This window comes from Sorex araneus, chromosome 7, assembly GCF_027595985.1.
Source record: "Sorex araneus isolate mSorAra2 chromosome 7, mSorAra2.pri, whole genome shotgun sequence".
Taxonomy (NCBI): Eukaryota; Metazoa; Chordata; class Mammalia; order Eulipotyphla; family Soricidae; genus Sorex; species Sorex araneus.
The window spans coordinates 77,659,488-77,669,487 of NC_073308.1; positions in this window are offsets into that span (position 1 = coordinate 77,659,488).

Sequence of the window (10,000 nt, forward strand, 5' to 3'; positions counted from 1 at the left end):
GAGAACGGCCGCCGCCGGCGGGCGACCGCGCGGGAGGAGGGCCACGGGGGCCGAAGCGCCCGCCCGGCCACCGCAAGGGCACACACAGCCTCCCGTGGGGAGGGCGGCCCGAGGGGGCCGGGGGGATCCGGGCCCGCGAGGGCCGGGGCACGCGGCACGCGCGCCAGACGGGCTCCGAGAGGAGCAACGAGAGCGGGAGGCGCCCATCGGGGCGACCGGGCCGCCGGGAAAACAACGCACGGGAATCCCACCGCCCACAGACCAGGGCGGTCCCGCGCCCACGCCCGGGACGCCGGCCGGCCCCGACGGCCGACCCACCCGCGCCCTCCGCCTCGGAAGCCACGTCCACACGCGTCACCGCAGCGCCCCGCCACCGGGGGCCCGGAGGGTCCAACGCCGACCACCGCCACCCGTCCCCGGCCCCACCGCGGGGCGGGAAGGGCCGACGGCGCCCAGAACCTCCGCGAGCCCGCACGCGCGGGCCGCAACACAAGCCTCTCGCCTTTCCTCTTCCGTCCGCCCGCCCGAGCCCTGACCGAGGGTCCCGGAGCCCAGGCGGCAACGTCCGGCACCCGGGGGGGCCGCCGCCACCACGCGGACCGCGCGGCGGCGCCTCGCTCGGCCGGGCGGCCGAGACGGGACCCCCCGAGAGCACACACCCCGAAGCCGAGGTCCGCAGCACCACCGCCGGCTGCGGCACCACACGGGGAACGGGAAGCGGACAGAGCGTTTCCCCCCCGCCGGGAAGCACGGCTCCCGCCGGGGGCACAGCGGGCCGGGTCAACAGGAGCACGGGGTCGCAACGGTGGCAGAAACGACACCCTGACCGCGCACACCCGTCCCACGACTCCGACCACACGCACGCGGGCCCATCCGGGCCCCGACCGCCAACCACGACGTTCCGACGCCCCGACGCCGGGACGCCAGCTCGGCCCGGCCCGACGGGACCCTCCCCCGACCCAGAAGGGGGAGGCGCGGGCCGCGGTAGGCAAAGAGCGAGCGCGCACGGCACCCCCCCACGTCTGAGGGGATGACGGCGGACCCCTCCCCGTCGCAGAGCGGCAAGGAAGGGAGGGCTCCACTACCGGTGGCTGACAGCGCAGGAGAAAGAGGGGCGGCGGCTGGGGGATGCGGTACCCCAAAGGCACCCTCGCGGATCGCTAGAGAAGGCTTTTCTCCACCGAGGGGGCGTCGCCCCCCCAACCCGGGCGAGCTACCACCTTCCCCTCCGGACTCCCCCGACACCGCGTGTCGGGGGGGTCTGCCGTAGCGGTCCGGCGGCCGGTCCCCGCCGGAGCGGGGCCGCGACCGCATCTCACGTGAGCGTCCGCGGTCAGGTCCGTCGCGTGCCGGGCCCGCGGGAGGGCCCGCCGCCCCTCCGCAGCACCCGGCAAACGGCCCCCGCCCACCGGGACGGGAAGGCCGGCTTCCACCCCCACGACGGGGGAAGAGGGGCGGAAGCCCCGGACCAGGCGAGAGAGAGCCCCAAAGGGGGACGCCTCATCTCCCAGAGCCCGGCGCGACGGCAACCCACCGACTGCCGCTCACACGCCCGCGCGCTAGTGCCAGTTACTGCGAGGCACGCGGGCGCCCGCCCGGAACGCGGAGGCCCTCCCCCGTCCACCGCCCCGCGGCGAACCGCAGAGGAGGCAACGGCGGGCGACCCCGCGACGAGGACGACCGGCTCGACCCCCCTGGAAGGCCAGGGGCCAACCGAAACCAGGAGGAGCCCGGGGAGGGAAGGACAACAAGTCCGGGTGACGGGGAAGCGACACCACCAACTCGGCCTCGGGCACCTGACAGGATGACCTGGAGCGCTCCAGGGGCACCACCGAGGACCGGGTGAGGCGCGGCCACGCGCGCCACCGCCGGGCGGCCCCCCCCACCGCGGGGGGGGCCCGCCCGAGAGGACGGGACCCCGCGGGGTCCCGCGCAGAGCGAGGATTGTCCGCTGCGTCAGACGACCCCGAAACCCGCTCCCCCGCCACGCACGGGGCCTGGGGGAGAGCGGGAAGAGCGGGATCGGGCCGGGGTCCGCACCCCTGAACGCCCCCACGGGGGTGGAGGAGAAGCGAGGGGCCCGCTGGCAGAACGAGAAGAGCGGTCCCATCCACGAGGGATGTCCGTCCCTCGCCTGGCGCGGCTTAGGCCCGGCCCGGGAGAGCGCACCAACACCACATCGATCGGCTGAGAGAGCGCGAGAGAAGCGAGGCATCGCGGAGTTCCCCCCCTGGCGAGGAGGGGGACCGAGCCCCGAAGGAGTGCGGGCAAAGGACAGCAACCCTCCGGAGAGGGGAGAGGCCCGTTTCAGCCTTCGCCCGCACTTCCGACTTCAGGGCAATGTCCGGCCCCGACCGGACCCACCCCCGACGAGAGCGAGGAGGACGCCTGACACGCGAGGCTGGGGGGGGGTCCGTTGGCGCCGAGGACACGGACACCGGGCTGGCCTCGGGCACCTTAGACCGGAGGAGCGACAGCCACGGCCGGGGACACCGCCCCCGGGTGCACGCGAGAGCCGGCGCACAGGGCCCAGGCGGGCGGCTCAGGCGGCGGGAAGCCAGGGAGGAGTCCTCAAGACAGGCCCCCAGCTCCTCACACGCACCCGGGGGAACGACCGGTCCCGATCCTCACGGCGGAGAGCCACCGAGAGAGAGCGTGTCAGCGTACATCTCGCGGTCCAATCCGGCCCCGTCACACCGGAAAAGGACCGTTGCCCGGAGCGGGACCGATCTGCTCCCTCCCGCGGCACCCTCTGGAACAGCGACCCGGCCACCGGCACCTGGGACAGCCCCATCGCCCAGAGTCCCGGAACTCCAGGGGACAACTGGTCGACCCCGTGACTCGGCAGGGTCCAAGCCGCGCCAGAAGCCACGCGCCGACCCGGTGGCGGCGGCGGCGGCGGCGGCGGCCGCCCGGGGAAAAGCGGACGCATCCCCGAGCGGATGGACGAACCCCCGCCCGCCCGAACCCCCGAGACACACACCCCGAAAGCCACCGGTCAGGACTCGGAGCGGACGGGGAGGGGGAGAGCGCGGCGACCACGCACGGGCGGGCGGGCGGGCGGGCGCCCGCAGCTGACGTCCCGCCTCGGAGCCGGCTCCGGAGGGCGAGGAGGTCGGATCATTAGCCCGGAAAGACCGGAGAATAAAAAAAACCTCTAAGTCCCCTTCCTTCGCGGCGCCGCGGACCAGGCGCCCCCGCGGGCTCACAGCCGGACCCCGTCACCCTCTCCCCGGCCCTCGTCTCACGGCGCCACCGGCCGGGCACGCGGGGAGAGCGGGTGCGGCAAGTCGCCATTCACCAAACACCGCCGTCACGCCAAGGTCCCCGCCCCTCAGAGCACCGGGGGACGCCACCGGGGCGGTGGGGAGGGGGCAGGTACCCGGAAAACGTCAGCCGCCGCCACCGCCGCCGCCGACGCCGAGGCCCGGTCGGTGGGCGCCCGTTCACCAGGTCCGCTCCGCGCCGCTCCTCTCCGGCCCCGGTCCGGCCATCGGCCCCACTCGGCTCCGGACCCTGGAGCGATGCACCCACCGCCGGCGGAGCGCCAGCGCGGGCGCCCGGGAAGACTCGGGGCCGCCGCGGACCGTGGAGCGACAGCGCCACCCACCGGCGGAGGGACGGATCACGCGCCCGGGCCGGGACCCGGGCTCGGGCCGGCCATCGGCCCCGCTCCGGGCCGCCGCGGGAGCCCGGAGCTACGGCGGCACCCGCCCGCGGAGGGCCGGGCCGCGCGCCCGGGCCGGGACCCGGGCTCGGCCCGGCCATCGGCCCCGCTCCGGGCCGCCGCGGGAGCCCGGAGCTACGGCGGCACCCGCCCGCGGAGGGCCGGGCCGCGCGCCCGGGCCGGGACCCGGGCTCGGGCCGGCCATCGGCCCCGCTCCGGGCCGCCGCGGGAGCCCGGAGCTACGGCGGCACCCGCCCGCGGAGGGCCGGGCCGCGCGCCCGGGCGGCCCCGGGCTCGGGCCGGCCATCGGCCCCGCTCCGAGCCGCCGCCAACACTGGAGCTACGCGCCACCCGCCGGCGAAGGGCTGGGCCACGCACCCGGGCCGATCCGGCCCTTGGCCCCGCTCCGGCCCGCCGCAGAACACCGGAGCTACGCGGTAAGGGCTCCGGCCGGCAGAGGGCCGGGCCGCGCGCCCGGGCGGCCCCGGGCTCGGGGCGGCCACCGGCCCCGCTCGGGGCCGCCGCGGACCGTGGAGCGACAGCGCCACCCACCGGCGGAGGGACGGATCACGCGCCCGGGCCGGGACCCGGGCTCGGCCCGGCCATCGGCCCCGCTCCGGGCCGCCGCGGGAGCCCGGAGCTACGGCGGCACCCGCCCGCGGAGGGCCGGGCCGCGCGCCCGGGCCGGGACCCGGGCTCGGGCCGGCCATCGGCCCCGCTCCGGGCCGCCGCGGGAGCCCGGAGCTACGGCGGCACCCGCCCGCGGAGGGCCGGGCCGCGCGCCCGGGCCGGGACCCGGGCTCGGGCCGGCCATCGGCCCCGCTCCGGGCCGCCGCGGGAGCCCGGAGCTACGGCGGCACCCGCCCGCGGAGGGCCGGGCCGCGCGCCCGGGCCGGGACCCGGGCTCGGGCCGGCCATCGGCCCCGCTCCGGGCCGCCGCGGGAGCCCGGAGCTACGGCGGCACCCGCCCGCGGAGGGCCGGGCCGCGCGCCCGGGCGGCCCCGGGCTCGGGCCGGCCATCGGCCCCGCTCCGGGCCGCCGCCAACCCTGGAGCTACGCGCCACCCGCCGGCGGAGTGCTGGTCGACCCGCCCGGACAGCCCCGCCAGGCGCCGGCACCCGGCTCCGAAGGCAACAGGACCTCCCCTATAAGCCTGCAGTTCCAATCTCCGCCGTCGGACCTCGTGGGGTGGCGCCTTGACAGCGGGACCAATTTCGATTGGGACGCCGACCTCCTGGAAGGCCGCCTCGGGCACTGCAACCGAATCGCTGCCGTCACCTCCAGAGGAGCTCCGGCGCCGAAGAAAAGCGGACGCCAGGTGGCGCCCGAGCACCCTCTGTGGGATCGCCATCCCCGCGCGGATGATGTGGAGGGAGACTAAGTCACACCGTCCCTTGCCTCGAGAAACAGACATCACGGGGCAGGGCCATCCGGGGACACAGGGTGTGGAAGGAGGACGACCCCCCCCACCCACACACACAGACACACAGACACACGGACAGACACACACACAGACACACACACACGCACACACACACAGACACACACACACAGAGACACCCACACACACAGACACACACACACAGACACCCACACACACAGACACACACACAGACACACACACACACACACACACACACTAAAACCCCACCCCACCACTCAGTACGTGTGCTTCATCGCGTGCACGCAGGCCCGCCCATTCTCTGTCTGTCTGTCTGTCTGTCTGTCTGTCTGTGTCCGTGTCCATCTCCGTCGTCTGCCTCTCCCCCCCCCAAGCCCCCCCTCCCCACCCCGTAACCTTCTCCTTCTCTGTGCATCTGTTTTGGGGCCACACGCCTGAGCCGGGCTCCGGGCATATCCCTGGGATGCCTTCAAGGAGTACTCCCGGCAGGGCTATGCATTCAGGGAGTACTCCCGGCAGAGCTCGTGGAACCCTATGGGAACTCCAGGGGTTGAACTCAGATCAGGGGCGTGTGCAAGGCTAGCCACCTCCCTGCTGCACTCCCTCTCTTCTCCAGCACCAGTCGCCAGCGCTCATTGCGGTCATTGTTTGCTTCTTTGATTGGATTGTTTTGGGTGGCCAATCCCCAGCCATGTGTTAAAATCACTCCGGACTCCTGGACTCTGCACTGAACTCACTCAGGGATAACCCCTGACGCGCTCTCTCTGTCTCTGTCTCTGTCTCTGTCTCTGTCTGTCTGTCTGTCTCTCTCTCTCTCTCTCTCTCTCTCTCTCTCTCTCTCTCCCTCTCTGTCTCTCTCTCTCTCTCTCCCTCCCCTCCCCCTCCAAAGTACTAGTTTGAAAACAGATTTGGATACTCTTATTGGGTGAGACAGAAGTACCATCGAGGTGCACCGAATGAAATCAAGCTCTGTTTTCTCTGAGGTGGCATGATGGTCAAGCGGAGGATCTGGGGGGGCCGCGAGTCACAGGGACATGACTCCTAGGCCGCTCTCTGCGGGTCATCCTGCGATTCAAAACCTCTAGTTCATCGCCTATTCACACTGGGTGGGACGCCAGAGCCAGAGAGAGCGCTCCACGGGCCGAGTGGATGCTTCGTGGGCGGGAGGGGAGAGGCCCAGGTTCCATCCTCCGGTCGAGGCCGTGGATCATTGGAACATATGCCTCTCTCCCCTCTCCCGTGGCCTCCTCCTCCTCCTCCTCCTCCTCCTCCTCCTCCTCCTCCTCCTCCTCCTCCGCCTCCGCGGGAGGCGGGGGCGGGCTGGACGGACAAGGCACCGAGAGCTCAGAAGATCCACCGAAGCCCCATGAACTTGACAAAAGACGAAAGGACCGGGGAGGACCCGTCTGTCAGGGGCCAACCTCCCCGAAGGAATAGGCATAGGCGACCTGACCCACGAGAGAGAGAGAGAGAGAGAGAGAGAGAGAGAGAGAGAGAGAGAGAGAGGAGAAGAGAAGAGAGTGAGCTTTCCCCTCCTCTGGGACACAAAGACGTTTGTTTTGGCCTTTGGCACCGGGTGCTGTGAGAAATGAGGAGGAGAAACGAGGAGGAGGAAGAGGAGGAGGAGGAGGAGAGAAGGAGGAGGAGGAGGAGGCTGCGGAAAGGAGCGATTCGCCCCCGTGGAGCTTTCGACCGAGGAACCGGCCCCGTGGCCTCTAGGGCGACCGGGCACCCGCCTCGGGAACAAGCACACCCTAGTCGTAGCCACTCGTGGAGCTAAATCCGGGACGTGAAGCGGTGTGGCGCAGCGGCGCCCACCACGAGTGGCGTGACGCACGGCCGCCCGCTCCTTTCTCTTCAGCGTTCCCGAGTCGAATCGGTCACTGTGAAGCGGCTGAGGCTTGCGGGAGTGCGGGCGGGCGGGAGTGAGTGAGTGAGTGAGTGAGTGAGTGAGTGAGTGAGTGAGTGCGTGCGTGCGTGTTTCACGTGGCTTAACACGTTTTAAAACGACCTCGAGATGGAGACGCGACTACAAGAACCGAAGGGATGCGTGAGGTGGCTGGGGACATAGGCGAGGGGTCCGGGGCTGTGCCTCGCCAGGATCCCCAGCACACCGCAGGTTTCCCGCCCCCCCCCCAGCACCGCCGCCGCCGGCAGCCTCCGAGCAGCCCCAAAACCTCTGCAAATTTCGTCTCCCAAAGTTTTCCGAGTTGCATGCATAGATTCGTCAACCGGACTCAACTCCATCAAGAGATTTTTCGTGGCGGGGGGCGGGCAGCGCGGATGGCAGGAAAAAAATAGAAACAGGAGTTAAGTAAGGCACCTGTGCCACACGTCACGTGAACTACGGGCAGCTACACCGCCCACGCGCGGCCCCCGCCCCGTGACCCCGGTTGGAATCCCTGGAGATGGACTGAGGGCTGGAGGGACCGAGGGGTGGGAGGGGCAGAGGGGCGGAGGGACCGAGGGGTGGGAGGGGCGGAGGGGCGGAGGGACCGAGGGGTGGGAGGGGCGGAGGGGCGGAGGGACCGAGGGGTGGGAGGGGCGGAGGGGAGGGGCGGAGGGGCGGAGGGGCGGAGGGACCGAGGGGTGGGAGGGGTGAGAGGGGCTGAGGGGCGGGAGGGGCGCGGGGCGGGCGGGGGGATTGGCGAGTTGGGCACACTGTTCCCTGCGAACAAAGCAAAGCTCTCTGACTGACTGTCGTTGCTGATGAAAGTGCCTTGGGTTTTTTTCTTTGGGGGGGTGGGGAGGGTTGGTTGGTTTTTTTGGTGTTTTTCTTCCCCCCCGCCCCCCCGTTCCACCGAAGGGGAAGTTTATCCGTGACTCCCGTTTTCCGTTCACGGTGCTTTTATTTTATGCTACCGCATCTTCACCAAAGTTTCTTCACCGCCACCATCGCCCCCACCGTCCCACCTCCCCTGCCCCGGGCTTTCTGTTGTTCGGTCAGCCCCCCCCCCGGGGGGGGGTGGCGGCGGCGCTTCACATCGGGCACCCAGGACCTCAGAGGAGAGGAGGATCGGTTTGATCTCCAGAAAGGCTGTTTCTTGAAGGGCCAAGGAGGGAGGGAGCGCGAGTTTTGAGCCCCCGCCCCCCGCAGCCGCGCCTTTCCCTTTCTCGTGCTCCCCCTCCCCCGCGGCGGCGCCAGCGCCCAGCTGAAATCGGTCACCCACCCCACCTCCCATCCCGACCCCACCGCTGAGGTGCGTGTCCTAAGCCTACGACCGACCGAGAGCGCTTAGCAGATCTTATCTCCAAGCGAGCTACGGACAGAGAACGGCATCTCTTCCTCTTCCCCACCCTCACCCTCCGGGCAAACGGGCGGGCGAGGCGGCCATGGTCGCGCAAAAAAAAAAAAAAAAAAAAAAAAAGGAGGCGGCGGCCGACCCGGCCGGCTTGGAGTCAGATTCCCTCTGGCCTCTTCTAAGGACACCGTTGTCTTTGTTGTTGTTGTTGTTGTTGTTGTTGTTGTTCTCTCTCCCTCCCTCCCCCCGCCCCCGGTGTGTGTGTGGGGGGGGGGGGGAGCGGGTGTCGGGAAGAGAAATGAAACCGAAACCCCGGGTCACGGACCACAAGTCCCAGGAAGCTCCGGGGCCGCCACGGCCACAGGCACCGCCACCGAGATGGCTCCTGCCACCCTCCCCTCCCCTCCCCTCTCCACCCCACCCCACCCCACCCCACCCCGCCGTGTCCATTCTCGGTCGGTCTCATTCTCTCACCCACCCCTACCCGATCAGCCCTCCACCCTCCCTCCGTCTAGGAAATTCGGGCGGGGTTATCCTATGAAAGTCGTGCAAACATCTCAGATAGATTTCAAAGAGAGGCTTGAGCTAGATCCAAAAAAATAGTAATAATAATTTTTTCTTTTAAAAGGAAAGCAGGCAAGCAAAAGCAAGTGAGCAAGCAAAAGCAGGCCAAAGAATAGACCCTGAGCACCGTCAGAACAGAGCAGAAAAGCCGGGCCTGGATCTGGGTGGTGCAATAGGATCACGGGTGGAGGGATGGGCCCTGGATCATGGTACAACTGATTGAAACGTGAGCACGAAAGTGTGTAAGTCTGTCACTGTCCCTCACGGTGTTTCATTAAAAAAAAAATTTCTTTTTTAAAAAGGAAAGCAGGCAAGCCAGCCAGCCAGCCAGCCAGCCAGCCAGCAAGCAAGCAAGCAAGCAAGCAAGCAGGCCCGCAGGCCCACGGGCAGGAAGGCAAGCAAGAAGAGGGTTGGCAGGCAGCCGGCAGGCCGGCAAGCAGGCAGGCAGGCAGGCAGGCAGGCAGGCAGGCAGGCAGGCAGGCAGGCAAGCAAGCAAGCAAGGAAGCAAGCAGGCAAGCAAAAGGGTAGACCCTGAGCACCTGCAGTACACAAGGGTCTCCCCTTGTAGGGCCTGGATCTCGGTGTTGGAAAATGGGCCCGGGTGGTGGAGGGGTGGCACTGGTTCATGGTAAGACCGAAATGTGAGCAGGAAAGTGTGTAAGTCAGCCACTCTAGCTCACGGTGCTTCACTAAAAAAAAATTTAATAAGTAAGTAAGTAAGTAAGTAAGTAAATAAATAAGTAAATAAATAAGGAAAGCAGGCAAGGAAAAGCAAGTATGCAAGCCAAAGCAAGAGAGCGAGCAAAAGAGTAAGCAGCAAAGGCAAGCAAAAGAGTAAGAGGAAGCAAGCAGGCAAGCGAGAAGGCAGGCAGGCAGGCAGGCAGGCAGGCAGGCAGGCAAGGAAAGAAGGAAGCAAGGAAGGAAGGAAGCAAGCGGGCCAAGGAGTAGACCCTGAGCTGCCTCAGTACACAAGGGAAAAAGCAGGGCCTGGATCTCGGTGGCGGAGAATGGGCCCGGGTGGTGGAGAGGGGGGGACTGGATCATGGTACGACGGAAACGTGAGCACGAAAGTGTGTAAGTCGGCCAGGGTCCCTCACGGTGATTGATAAAAAAATTTCTTGAAAA